This window comes from Pipistrellus kuhlii, unplaced genomic scaffold (genome assembly GCF_014108245.1).
Source record: "Pipistrellus kuhlii isolate mPipKuh1 unplaced genomic scaffold, mPipKuh1.p scaffold_m20_p_4, whole genome shotgun sequence".
Taxonomy (NCBI): domain Eukaryota; kingdom Metazoa; phylum Chordata; class Mammalia; order Chiroptera; family Vespertilionidae; genus Pipistrellus; species Pipistrellus kuhlii.
The window spans coordinates 77949770-77964438 of NW_023425540.1; the positions used below are offsets into that span (position 1 = coordinate 77949770).

At 46.4% G+C, this 14669-nt stretch overlaps 1 long non-coding RNA gene across 2 annotated transcripts; it reads right to left on the bottom strand.

The window, feature by feature from the left end:
• Positions 1-4838: 4838 nt before the first annotated feature.
• LOC123651225 lies at positions 4839-14595 on the bottom strand. Of its 2 annotated transcripts, none has more exons than XR_006739780.1 (3): positions 14429-14595; positions 9291-9438; positions 4839-5163 (listed from the first exon to the last, which is right to left on the bottom strand). It is a non-coding gene; the product is annotated as an uncharacterized LOC123651225 (long non-coding RNA). The 2 variants fall into 2 exon arrangements; XR_006739779.1 differs by having other exon boundaries at positions 9302-9438; positions 14429-14594.
• Between the last annotated feature and the right edge of the window lie 74 nt (positions 14596-14669).

The window sequence follows — 14669 nt, forward strand, 5'->3', positions numbered from 1 at the left end:
CTCCCTCCCTCTCTGATATATATATCAGAGAGGAAGCGAGAAGGAGAGATAGAAACATCAATGATGATAGAGAATCACTGATTGGCTGCCTCCCGCGTGCCTCACACTGGGAATTGAGCCCACATGTGCCCTGACAGGGAATCAAACCATGACCTGATTCATAGGTCAATGCACAACCATGGAGCCACGCCAGCCAAGCAAATGCCTCATCTTTAGCCTTTGCTCCAATAACTGCTGCTTCCTCTAGCAGATGGGACATTTCCTCTCTTTCCTTCACTCTTGCCCCTTTGAGTGACCTCTGGGTGTCCTCAGGCATCTTTCCTACAGACAGGGCAGCCCTGCAGTCTGGAAATGGGGCAGGAGACAGCCCTGACCATCCAAGGCCCAGCCTTTTGCATCTCAAAGCTGAGCTCCGACCCCAGGGCAGGCAGGACCTGGAGATCAGGGTCCTGGATGGTAAAAACTTCAATTAGAGTTCAAAATGTCCTAATTCCCTCCGTGGTTATTTGCATTCCTTTTCACTTTGTTTCCTTGAGAAATAGAGCCTCTGGGCTTCTCTCCGGGGAAGGGAGGATAAAATTTAACTGGATTTGCTGTAATGTCCTGCTAATCTTCAAAAACGTATAAAATCACAAGGCTAAAAACACGGATTCCAACTAATTGTGATACAAAGCAAAGGTACATTGTAAACACACTTAATTTCAAAATATGTAAGAGGTAAGAGACCACATAAATGGTCTCTTACCTCTTTCATATATAATTTATTTTTGTGAAACATCCATAATGGCAAATTTATGTAGACAAAAAGATTAGTGGTTGTTTAGGGCTGGGTGTGAGGGATAGAAAGATAGATAGCTAATAGGTACAGAGTTGTTTTTATCCTTATTGAAAAGTGAGAATATTTTTTTCATTGATTTTTGTAGAGCGGAAGGGAGAAGGGGAGGAGGGCGCAAGAGAGAAACATCATTGGTTACCTCCCACTTGTGCCCTGACCAGGGCCTGGGATTGAACCTGCAACCAAGGCATGAGGTATGACTGGGAATCAAACCCTCAGCCCTTCAAGGGATGGTGCTCCTACCACTGAGCACCAGCTTGGGTGGGTACAGTTTCTTGATGAGGTCATTCTGCAAGGAACTCAGCCTCATTGGAAATAACAGGAAGAGTTGACAAACTGGAGAAGAGAAAGAAACTGGCCATAGTTCACACAGTTTGTAGTCAAGGCACGCGGTGGAGGGTGCTCCACTGAGCCTTTGTGACAGGATGAGGTCGGTGAATGCTCACTTCCCTATCAACGTCTCTGTTCAGGAGAGTGGGCTCTTGTTGAAATCTGATAATTTTTGTTTAAAAAAAAAAAAAAGTCTAGGGGTGGGGGGAGATAAAATCTACCCGTAGTGTTCATATAGGGCCAAGCATTGTCCGTTCAATATATCCCTCCCAAAAAGTTAGTGGCATTGAACTTGTATCAACCTCAGCTGCTTAGATTCAGCAAGACACCGCAGTTAAACACCAAGGATATCAGGAAAATGTTAGATGTTATCTCTCTCTCTGGAAAAGAAACCAACCAGCGAGCCCATGTATAAGATCTAAGAGTTGTCTAGCTGCAAAGAAGATGGTAGATGACTCTCAAAACCGACTTGTCATATTTTAAAAATGCAATGACATTTCTCTATTGGGAAAAGTGTAAAAGGAAGTCTAAACTTGTCTTCCAGTCAGCTGAGCATCCTGTGACTTGCTTCTGGTGCCGAAGGCAGTAACCCTACCATCTCTGCAGGGATATTGTGTTTTGCTGCATCCCTCCAGCAGGGGGAGCACAGTCTATTATTTCTTGTCCTACACACCAGAAGGTCCTTTCAGTGCAGGGCAATCTGGGGAAGAAGTGATGCGCCATCAACAATGGTAAATGTAGTTTTGCATGTGTTACTTTGGGTAAGTCACTCCACCTCTCTAAGTTTCCTCAACTGTGGCAGAGAAAGAATAACTCCATTTGGAGCTGTAGATGCCAGCTAATGTGGGCTACTGTTATCACTGTCATCAAGCAGTAGAAATCCAGTTGGTGCCCCCACGTGCCCCAGATCACCTTTACCCAAGTGACACCCGGTGGGGTGAGGGCCCGCATCATTGTGGTTTGAGAACAAGGAGGCGTATCTGATGCCAGAGACTCACAGCTTAGCTCAGGCCAGGCAGCCAGGACTCCAACTCAGGCCCCTGCTACAAATGTGGTAGCAGCTGCTGAACCAGGAGGATGGAGAAAGGAGAGGTTCCTTCTGACTGAGGAGACAAAAGAGCTGGCATCTGGACTAAGCTTGGAAAGATGGCTCAGAGAGTGGGAGGAAGCATGGCAGCCTCCGAGACAAGCCTGGAAAAGTGTTTCTGGGCCAGAGGAGCAGGTGCACCAGTTAGAACCCCCCTGAGGGATGGGGAAGGTACAGAAAAGTGACTTAAGGCAGACTTATACTGACATTAAGAAAGTCCAGCCGAAAGCGGTTTGGCTCAGTGGATAGAGCGTCGGTCTGCAGACTGGAAGGTCCCGGGTTCGATTCCAGTCAAGGGCATGTACCTTGGTTGCAGGCACATCCCCAGTAAGCTGATTAATGATTCTCTCTCATCGTTGATTCTAACTCTCTATCCCTCTCTCTTCCTCCCTGTGAAAAACCAATAAAATATATTAAAATAAAATAAAAAAAGAACATCCAAATCTGTAGAGAATTTGAACCAAAACAGATGACAATTGCCAGAAAGCAAGATCCCCAAAGCTCCAGAGAACGACAGTTTTGCAGTTTCTTCTGTGCATTTGAAGTTAAGGATGGAATGTAAGGAAAATTACATGAAGGTGGGAAAAGGCAAGAAGGGGAGTGGATGACAGGATAATTAACAATTATGTGCTCTCTTGAGGGTGGTTATACTTATTTCAGAGGTGTGTTAACCTACACACACGAAAACAGTGGACAGGGCTTGTTTAAGGCAAAGATGAACTTTTTTTTTTTTTTAATAAATCTTTATTGTTCACATTATTACAAATGTTCCTCTTCCCCCCCCCCCTCCATTGCTCTCCTCCACCAGGTTCCCAACCCACCCTCTGCCCTTTCCCCACCCCCCATTGTCCTCATCCATAGGTACACAGTTTATGTTCAGTATCTTCCCACATCCCCCTCTCCCCTTTTCCCCAAGAATAAACAGTTCACTCCCCTTCCATACCTATGATTATATTATATTCAACAGTTAATATTGTTCATCAGATTTTTTTAAATTTCCTTGGTTTTTAGATTCACTTGTTGATAGTTATGTATTTGTTGTTCATAATTTTTATCTTTATTTACTTTCTCTTCCAAAAGAACCCCCTTCAGCAATTCATATAATTCTGGTTTGGTGGTGATGAACTCCTTTAGCTGTTTTTTATTAGTGAAGCTCTTTATCTGGCCTTTGATTCTGAGTAATAGCTTTGCTGGGTAGATTATTTTTGGCTGTAGGTTACTATTCATCACCTTGAATATTACTTGCCATTCCCGTCTGGCCTGCATGGTTTCTGTTGAGAAATCAGCTGACAATTGTATAGGTGCTCCTTTATAGGTAACTACCTGCTTTGCTCTTGCTGCTTTTAATATTCTTTGTCTTTTGCTCTTGGAATTTTAATTATGATTTGTCTTGGTGTGGTCCTCTTTGGATTCCTTTTGTTTGGAGTTCTGTGGGCTTCCTGGACTTGTAAGTCTAATTCTTTCACCAGGTGGGGGAAGTTTTCTGTCACTATTTCTTTCAGTATGTTTTCGATATCTTGCTTTCTCTCATCTTCTGGGACCCCCATAATTCTGATGTTGTTTCACTTGAAGTTGTCCCAGAGGTTTCTTAAATTATCTTCAATTTTCTGGATTCTCTTGCCTTCTTGCTTCTGCGGAGGAGTGTCTTCTGGCTCTTTATGTTCTAAATCTTTGACTTGATTCTTTCGATCTTCCATTCTGTTTTTAGGACTCTGTATAATATTTTTTATTTCAGACAATGTATTCTTTATTTCTTGTTGATCCCTTATTATTTCTTGTTGATTCCTTATTAATTCTAGTTGATCCCTTTTCATATCCTCATAGGCCTTATCGACCTTTTCTAGGAAATTCTTGAAAAACCTTATAAGCGTAGATTTGAACTCTATATTCAGTCGCGTTTTGTCCTCCATTTCTTTCGTTTGTGATCTATTTTGTTGTCTCGGCATTTTCGCAGAGTTTCAGGGTGGAGCCTACAGCCAGGCTTCCGTCAGCCCTGCCCTATGCGGCTCCTGAGACTCAGTATTTCCCAGGGTCCTTCAGTATTCTCTGAAAGCACTTCTGAGAGAAAAGTGCCCTCGATTTTTGCCTGCTACCAAACAGTCTAGGCTCTCCCCCAATGAGCCCGGAACTGGGGTTCAGTTCAGTTGGAAGTGGAGTCGGAGGTGGCGTTCAGAGCAGTCTGGAGCCCCAGTCTCCTTCCTGCCAGGGCAATCCCGCTGCACAGCCAACCGTCCCTTCTCTGTGTGCAGTGTGCACGCCTCCAGGGGCTCTGCCTTTCGCGGCTCCCCCAGGGTTCTGCCTTACAGCCCAGCTCCCTATGGATGAGCCTGGGTCCTGGGGTCTGGCCTAGAACTGGGGTTCAGCGCTGTCGGGTCTGGGGTTCAGCACAGTCGGGGCTTTTATCTCCTTCCCACTAGGGAACGCCAGTCAGGCACTCAGCCTCCCTCCTCTCCGGCTCCGTCCTCTCCGCGTGCGCTGCATGTCTGCGTACCTTAGGCTTTTCCAGCTCCTCCGCTCTTCCTTCTGGTTTTCTCCTTGCTTCTCGTTGTAGAATTTCCAGTCAGTCGACTTTCCTGTAGTTCTGGGTAATTTTAAAATGGACATTTTATATTTTAGTTGTATTTTATTGAAATTATTGTGTGCGGCTGCGGCTAGGTGTTTAGGCTGCAGCCATCTTGGATTCTCCCAATCTTTTTTCACGTGGCCCAATTTTCAATATGTCCTCCTGCAGCAGCAGGATATGGATTTCTTTAAACAGCACCAAGGAGCTCTTTGGTTTTGGCCACAGAGGTGAGAGAAGATAGGGAACCTCATCGTTCAGAAAGCATTGCAGTCAGTCACCTGTGATGTGCTGCTGCTGCGACTCTAAGCCCTCGACCTTCAGAGGTCTCCCTGGGCCACAGTGGCTAGCCTGCCAAGCAGAAGAGAAAGCATCACCTTTGATTTGTTTGTTCATTTCAACACTCCCCTAGGCTTTTGATTTTCCTACTACCTTATGAGTGCCAAGGCTAGAAATGAAATGCCACCGGGACTGGTCAGATGAGGCACCTAAAAATGGTACACTGCAGATTCAGGCACGGATTCCACCCAGGAACAACATCTAAACCCAGGGCAGCTGTTGCAGCACCCAGCTCATCTGAAGGATTTCAATTATTAGTCATGCAATAAATGTTCTTTTTTTAAAAAGCAAGCAGACCGGTTTGGCTCAGTGGATAGAGCATCAGCCTGTGGACTGAAGGGTCCCAGGTGCAATTCCGGTCAAGGGCACATGCCTGGGGTTGCAGGCTCAATCCCCAGGCCGATCAATAATTCTCTCATCATTGATGTTTCTATTTCTCTCCCTCTTCCTTCCTCTCTGAAACCAATAAAAATCTATTTTTAAAAAAGACAGAAAACAACACCAGTTCCAAAGAGGCTTTGACACTGTGCCTGATATTGTTAGTTGGCTGAATGGAGCCTGTGATTCTTTTTCTTCAAGGTTCTCTGGGCACCTAGCAAAACTGGCTAACTCCAAATTCCTTATAATTACCTTAACTCCAATTTCATTCAAGTTATATTGCACAACCTAGTGTTTGCTCTCCCACTTGTATCTTATCTCAATTCACAACAGGTAATAAGTAGTCTTAGGAATTATAATTTGACAGCATCCTAGGAACCATCACCCTATACGTGTACTTACTAACCCAACAACCGGGTCCTTGTTGGTGACTAACTGGAAGGTTGACTAGTTCCAGAATCTCATTCTGAGGGGTGACTTTCTAGAGATGCTTCCAGTTGGGTCCTCTCGAATGCAGAGCCTAAGACAAAGGCCCTTGGACACAGGAAGTGATCCCATGAATGTGGTAGCAGGAAGAGTAAACGGAGAAGGAATAGTCAATAGCAGAGTGCATTATCAAGGTCACACCTGATCATACATGTCTTCCCAGAGTTGCCATTCCTCCGATGGCTCCTGGGTCCTTTTGGATGAGGTGTATCCAGGTTATTAATACCCATTTCACCCTCCACTTCTCACCTCCACTGAAGAAGCGGGATTTAGCGTTTTAGAGCCTGCTGAAATGGGATGCTGTTAGCAGGGGCTGAGCCTGAGCTTCCAGGGAGCTCATCTCTGGCTGAAATCAGAGGTTGCTGGGGACGTGGGATGTAGGGTGCCAGAGGTACCCACGACACCATGTGAACATTTCCTGTCGCCTCTCCTAGGGCCTTAGAAGAAGCTCTGGTGAGTGAGGGACCCTAACGCTTAAACTTCTAGCTCTGCCTCTGCAGGGAACTCACATTGGTCCCAGAGGGAATGATTGAGGAAGAATGTTTCACTCAAGTCAGCTCTACACACACGAGTTTGCCCTCCTCCCCTAGTCCCCTGCCTGCCACTCTGGAGTCTCGGGGTCTCTCTCTCTCAGGCACTTCCTACGTGGTCCTCTTCCCAGCCCTCGGGAATCCCATGGGTGGGGTGCAGGGCAGTCCGGAAGCATAGGCCTTGTCATGGGCTTTATCGGGATGTTGCTGAGTTTTAAGAGACCCTGTGTCAATTGCCTCAGTGAGATAAACTAGAATGAAGATGAAAAAGGCTGGAGTCAGCATCATGCACTCAGGAGGAAATGCCCTGGGCGCTCATCCGAGGACAGGGAGGAAACAGTCCCTCCAGGCCACTTCAGACTTCAGCTGTTCCCTGGAGGTGGTAGTGGCTAGCTCAGGCCAGGCCCCTGACCGATACTCGGAGGAAAGGCTCAGAATAAAGGCCGAGCTATAGACCAGTCCCCGTGAGAGTCGGAACTTGGTAACTTCCCCACCATATCTGATAGCTTGGTTCCTCCTTTCTCCTGCAGGGTTACTGGCAGGTGAGCTCTGAGAAGATAAAGAGCCGAAATCGGTTTGGCTCTGTGGATAGAGCGTCAGCCTGCAGACTGAAAGGTCCCAGGTTCCATTCCAGTCAAGGGCATGTGCATTAGTTGCGGGCACATTCCCAGTGGGGGGGGGTGGTGCAAGAGGCAGCTGATTGATTATTCTTTCTCATTGATGTTTCTAGCTTTCTATCCCGCTCCCTTCCTCTCTGTAAAAAACAAACAAACAAAGAACAAACAAACAAAAAAACAAACAAAGAGGACATCGATCTCATTCCCAGGGCAGGCTTGGGGGCCGGGAAGGAGAAGATTCCGCAGAGATAGGCGGGTGCTGGCCAGTGAGAAAGAGAAAAGGGGAGGCAGAGGAGAAGCTATGGGGAGGCGGGTGACCCAGGGAGCTGCACGGCTTCGGTGAAGAAGTGGGTGGAGGAAGGAGTGGCTTCCAGGCTGAGAAACCAGGAGCCGGCAGCTCTATTCAGAAAAAATAGGGAGGGGAGAAGTGTAGTTCCGTCCGGTAAAGGAGCAAGTTTATTGTTGATTTTTTCCAAATATGGCACCCCAGTAACAGAGAGCCAGGGAGGCACGTGTGATGTTTAGGCGTCAGCAGCACTGTCCTCACTTCAAGCTCACTGGACAGGAACGTAGCCCGAGGGAAGGATGGTTAAGGAGCAGGTGTAGGGTGAGCGGGGATGGTGGAAGAGAGAACTGTCGCTGGGAGAAATCTCAGGGGTAGCGAGGGGTTCAGAAAATGAAAGTTTACAGCGTGGAAATGAGCAAACAGAGGAAGGGAAAGACTAAGGTCAAGGAGGTGGCAGAGGTCAAGACTCAGTACGGGAAGGCCACTCACAGGCCGTGAAGTGGGATGGAGAAGGGCCTGAGCCAAGCGCCAAATTCCTCAGTGAACTTTGGGTGTGTGTGTGTGCGTGCGTGTGCGTGTGTGCGTGTGTGTGTGTGTGTGTGTGTGTGTTGGCAGTGCCCTGGAGGCCTAGGAATGGGAAGATAGAGACGTCTGAGCTGAGTTTGAAGAATGAGAGTTCTTGAGGAAGCATTAATTAGTCAAGGAGGAAGGGCTTCCAGAGAGGAAAGGGCACAAAGGCACGCAGGTGGGCGGGCGACAGGCCGGGACAGACCATGCGCTGGGAGTGTGGCTCTGCCCTCAAGGAGAGGAGGACCTGCTCCTGCCTCCTCTCCATCCCGCACTCCCAGTGGGGGCGTCTCAGAGATCTCTCCCTGAGGCAGGCTGAGCCTCTCAAACGGATGGAGATGCTCTCCAGGTATTTTTGAAGCCTCTCCCACATACGTTTAAAGTTTCCCTTCAGGCACTCCCCGAAGCGCTCCTCTGGACCTGCCCCCTGGAGCCTGGAAAGCGAAGAGCCCACCCAGCCCAGCTAGCCGCCCTGGCAGAGTGCGGGCGCCACATCCGCGTGAGGGTGTGCTGCCTGGCTGCGCACGCTCCTTCCCTTTCTCCTTTCTCTCCACCTTGTTTTCAGGAAACCTCTTCTTTTGAATCTGTTTCACCTCCTCTCTTGATTTCTTGATTTCTTTCTTTCTTTCTTTCTTTCTTTCTTTCTTTCTTTCTTTCTTTCTATCTATCTATCTATCTATCTATCTAGTATTGATTTTTACAGAGAGGAAGGTAGAGGGATAGAGAGTCAGAAACATTGTTGAGAGAGAAACATTAATCAGCTGCCTCCTGCACACCTCCCACTGGGTTGTGCCCGCAACCAAGGTACATGCTCTTGACCAGAATCACCTGGGACCCGTCAGTCCACAGGCTGATGCTCTATCCACTGAGCCAAACCGGTTAGAGCTTGATTTCTATCTTGAGGACAAGCAAGACCCCTTCGCCGGTGACATTTTCATCCGTTCTCTACCTGCCTTCCTTTCATCCATTCTCAATGCCAACAACTCCCGCATTCACATCTCCAGAGTCACGTATTTGTACACAGCTGCAGACTCAGGCAGGAAAGGAAACTGGCTGGTGGACTTTCCCCACCAGGGTCTGGTGTTCAGGTTCATAAATTTGGAAACTATTACGTCAGTGCTCTATTCTCCTCCTCCCCATTAGGCAGGAGCGGGGAACAAACTCAAAAAGAGTCCTGAGGCTTTGGCTTGAAATAACTGATAACGATTTGTCAATACCCAGAGTGCTTTGAAGAAGGAAGAAAAGCCAAGAGTTCTTATAAGAAAAAGTACATACTTGAGACGAACCAGTCCTGCATTCTTAGCCTCCGGATTGGTCTGGATCCTGGGCATCAGGTGGTCTGCATATGTGAACGTTCGTTCCTTAGTCCAGAGGGTAATCAGAGTTACTTGGAGGTCTTCTATACATCCAGGCATTGACTAGACTGGAAAGTTCAAAAGTGTAAGTTCCCAGGCTAGTTAAAGCAAGAATAGAATAATTTCCTCACGCTTCAACCTACTTAACTTCAGTAATTTTTAGCAGCTTGACTATAATGACTCCATTTCTTCAATCTTGCCTCAGTAGAAAATCATCTTGTACAGCCCGAGCTGGTTTGGCTTAGTGAGGGGAGTGCTGGCCTGCGGACTGGAGGGTCGTCCCGGGCTCTATTCCGGTCAAGGGCATGTACCTCAGTTGCAGGCTCTTTCCCTGACCCCAGCTGAGGTGTGTGTATGATGCAACCAATTTATGCTTTCTCTTTCTCTCTCTCTCTCTCCCTCTCCCTTTCTCCCTTTCTCCCTCTCTCCCTCCCGTCTACTCTCTCTAAAAGATCAACAACAGAAGGAACACTTCTAAACTCCTTCTATGAAGCCAGCATCACCCTAATACCAAAACCAGATAAAGACAACTCAATGAAAGAGAATTATAGGCCAATATCCCTCATGAACATAGATGCCAAAATCCTCAACAAAATTCTAGCAAATCGGCTCCAGCAGAGCATCACAAAGATCATACACCATGACCAAGTAGGATTTATTCCAGGAATGCAAGGTTGGTACAATATCCGCAAATCAATAAACGTGATACATCACATAAACAAATTGAAAGATAAAAATCATATAGTCATATCAATTGATGCAGAAAAAGCATTTGATAAAATCCAACACCCTTTCCTGATAAAAACTCTTAACAAGGTGGGAGTACAAGGATCATACCTCAACATAATAAAGGCTATATATGATAAACCCACAGCCAACATTATACTCAATGGGCAAAAACTAAAACCATTCCCTTTAAGAACAGGAACAAGACAGGGATGCCCACTCTCGCCACTCCTGTTTGACATAGTACTGGAAGTACTAGCCATTGCAATTAGACAAGAGGAGGAAATAAAAGGCATCCAAATTGGAAAAGAAGAAGTAAAGTTATCCTTATTTGCAGATGACATGATATTGTACATAAAAAACCCAAAAGACACCATTATAAAACTAATTGACTTAATAAATGAATTTGGCAGTGTAGCAGGATACAAAATTAATGCCAAGAAATCCATGGCATTTCTACACCAACAGTGAAACTACAGAAACAGAGACTAAAAAAGCAATTCCATTTACCATCGCACCAAAAAAATTAAGATACCTAGGAATAAATTTAACTGAGGAAGTAAAGGACCTATATGCAGAAAACTACACGACACTGAAAAAAGAGATAGAGGATGATGTAAGGAGATGGAAAAACATACCATGTTCATGGATTGGTAGGATCAACATCATCAAAATGTCCATACCTCCTAAAGCAATCTATAGGTTCAATGCACTCCCCATTAAAATACCAACGGCATATTTCACTGACCTACAAAGAACTCTCCAAAAGTTCATTTGGAACAATAAAAGACCCCGAATAGCCACAGCAATCCTGAGAAAGAAGGGTAAAGTAGAAGGGATCTCAATACCAGACTTCAAACTGTATTACAAAGCCACTGTTCTCAAAACAGCCTGGTACTGGCACAAGAACAGACATATAGATCAATGGAATAGAATCGAGAACCCAGATATCAACCCAAATCAATATGCTCAATTAATATCTGACAAAGGAGGCACGAATATACAATGGAGTCAAGACAGTTTCTTCAATAAATGGTGTTGGGAAAATTGGGCAGACACATGCAAAAGAATGAAACTAGATCACCAACTTACACCATTCACAAAAATAAACTCAAAATGGATACAGGACTTAAACATCAGATGGGAAACCATAAAAATACTAGAAGCATCTACAGGCAGCAAAATCTCAGACGAATGCCAAAGAACTTCTTCACTGATACTGCCCCTAGGGCAATGGAAGCTAAAGAGAAAATAAACAAATGGGACTACATCAAAATAAAAAGCTTTTTTTACAGCAAAAGAAACCATCAACAAAACAACAAGAAAGCCCACGATGTGGGAGAACATATTTGCAAATAACACCACTGATAAAGGTTTAATCTCCAACATCTACAGACAGCTGATACAACTAAATAAAAGGAAGATGAATGATCCAATTAAGAAATGGGCAATGGACCTAAATAGAATATTTTCAAAAGAAGACAGAAAGAAGGCCAAAAGGCACATGAAAACATGCTCAAAGTCACTAATTATACGAGTGATGCAAATCAAAACAACAATGCGGTACCATCTCACACCTGTCAGAATGGCCAACATCAACAAATCAACAAACGACAAGTGTTGGCAAGGTTGCGGAGAAAAAGGAACTCTCGTGCACTGCTGGTGGGAATGCAGACTGGTGCAACCACTGTGGAGAACAGTGTGGAGTTTCCTCAAAAAACTGAAAATGGAACTCCCATTTGACCCAGTAATCTCACTCCTAGGAATATATCCCAAGAAACTAGAAACACCCATCAGAAAGGATATATGCACCCCTATGTTCATAGCAGCACAATCTACAATAGCCAGAATTTGGAAACAGCCTAGGTGCCCGTCAGCAGATGATTGGATCCAAAAACTATGGTACATCTACACAATGGAATACTATGCTGCCATAAAAAAGAAGGAATTCTCATCATTTGCAGCAACCTGGATGGAATTGGAGAACATCATGCTGAGTGAAATAAGCCAATCAATGAAAGAGAAACACCACATGACCCCACTCATTTGTGGATAATAAAGATCATTATAAACTGATGAACCAAAAGATAGATATAGAGACAGTAAAGCAACAAGCAGATTGTCAAATTACAGCGGGGAGGGGAGGAGGATCTGGGGGAGATAATAGATCAACCGAAGGACTTGTATACATGCATATAAGTACAACCAATGGACATAAAACTCTGGGGAGGGAGGGAATGCGTGGGAGGGAGGGAAGGGGTAAAAAAAAATCAATAAAATATGTAAAAATAAATAAATGATTAAAAATAAATAAAAGATCAACAACAACAACAACAAAAGAAAATCAAGTTGCACAAACTAAATCTATAAAGGCTTGTGGGTAAATTGTGGAAACCCCTTTCACATCCCTCGTGATTCAGGGTCCTGGTTCTGGTTCTGAAGAAGGCCGCACACAAATGAAAAAAGACTTGAAAAGCACTGATTTGGGAAATGGGGGCCAGGCGGTAGTCCACCTCCAGTGGGAGACTACTCCTTGCTCTGGCTTTTCCATCCCTTTCATTAAGATTAAAGCTACAGGATACACCCATATCCCCTCGGCAGGAAACTCCAATAGAGCCAATCAGTGGCTTTAGGACTAACAGGTGGGAGCTGCTTCAATGTCTAGTGATTAGCTCTGACCCTTTGCCCTGCGGATTCCCTGTCCACAGCTCTCTATTATTAAAACAATGATCTGCTTCCGGCAGTAAATGAAAATTAAAATATAGGGACAGATAGACCTTTATTGATTTTTTAAAATATATTTTATTTATTTTTTACAGAGAGGAAGAGAGAGGGATAGAGAGTTAGAAACATCGATGAGAGAGAAACATTGATCAGCTGCCTCCTGCACACCCTCCACTGGGGATGTGCCCGCAACCAAGGTACATGCCCTTGACCGGAATCTAACCCGGGACCCTTCAGTCCGCAGGCCGACGCTCTATCCACTGAGCCAAACTGGCTTCGGCTGATTTCTTTATTTTGCTATTTGTGGTTTTTAAAGACCTATCGGCTTGATTCTGATTATAAAAATAATGCATGTCCAGGCGCACCCTCCCTCCGGGGAGCATGCCCTCACTGCCTCCCAGCTCCTCTTCCCCCACAGGCGTGGGCCCACTAAACGCCAAGGGACCCCACGAGACTTGCCACCAGGGAGCAATGGGAAGTGGCAGCTCTCCGGGACTAACCCCCTGAACCCGTCTTCAAGGCCCCCTTTTCTCTGGCTTCCCCGTGACTGACAGCAGCCCAGCCCTGGCTCACTTCTTTCACAGTGACGGCTCGCAGTGAGCCAAAGCAGCCCCAGCCTCTCTCCTGTTGCTTCTCCTGTCCCAGCCCTTCCTTGTTTCACTGTCCCCAGCTTTAATAAACGTTCTCTCGAAATAATAATAGCCCAGCTGGAGGGGCTTAGTGGTTGAGCATCGACCTATGAACCAGGAGGGCAGGGTTCGATTCCCAGTCAGGGTACTTGCCCAGTTTGCAGGCTCCATCCCCATTGTGGGGCTCACAGGAGGCAGTCAATGATTCTCTCACCATTGATGTTTCTGTCCCGCTCTCCCTCTCTTCCTTCCTCTCTGAAATCAATAGTGATGATGGTGATGCATGTTCATTATAGATTTTAAGAAATCAGGAAAGTATGAAGAACAACATGGAAATAATCTATACAACTTCAATAATAATAGATAACACTTTATTTGTGTGGGGAGCATGCTGGATATACTTTTGCATCCTACGTTCTCTTATCTTTATATTGTAAGCATTTTGGGGAAAGCCTTTAAATCTTGGCAGTTGCTAGAATATATTTTATTTTTACTGCCCCGGGATTCCATTGCTAGTATCAAGACCACTATCAGAAACTTGCTTAGGTAAGCATGAAATCAGAGCAAAAATGAAACGTAATTTTTTTTTTTTTAAAGTCAGGTAATTGTACGAACAATGATATCCAGACTGGGTTACCTGGGCCATCAGTCCCCTATCCTTGCAATCTTGGCCCCCAGGGTAGGGGTTTGGGGCCCCTGGTTCCTGGGACTGGAGTCCCCGCGGAGGGACCCACCAGGCACTGGGAAGACCTCGCCCGGGCTCACTGGGGTCAGACAGGCAAACGCAATGGGGTCTCATGGCGGCCTCTGAAGAAACAGGTCCGGGTGGGAGTTGGGGGATCTCGGCCTTTTGCGAGGTCTCGCTCTGGCCCGCGGCCCTGGCCCGGCCACCCGGGGCAGAGCAGTCCGGGAGGGCGGGGCGCAGGCAGTGTCCCCGGGAAGGTGGAGAGGGGTTAGGGGGGCGGGGCGGGGCGGGCACCTTTCGGGGTTGGAGGCTCGAGGTTCCTCTTCCCTGAAGTCCAGCCTCGGGGTCCCCACAGCCCTCGGGCAGCGCCGGTCTCCTCCAGGCCGGGCACCGCCTTAAGCCAAGAACGCGCCTGAGGCTTAAGCCGGGACCCGTGGCCCCGCCCCTCCCGCCAGGCCCCCCCACCCCGTGCCGCACTCTCTAAGTCCCGTTCCGGTCACGCCCCACCCCTAGTAGGCCCCGCCCCTTTCCCCCC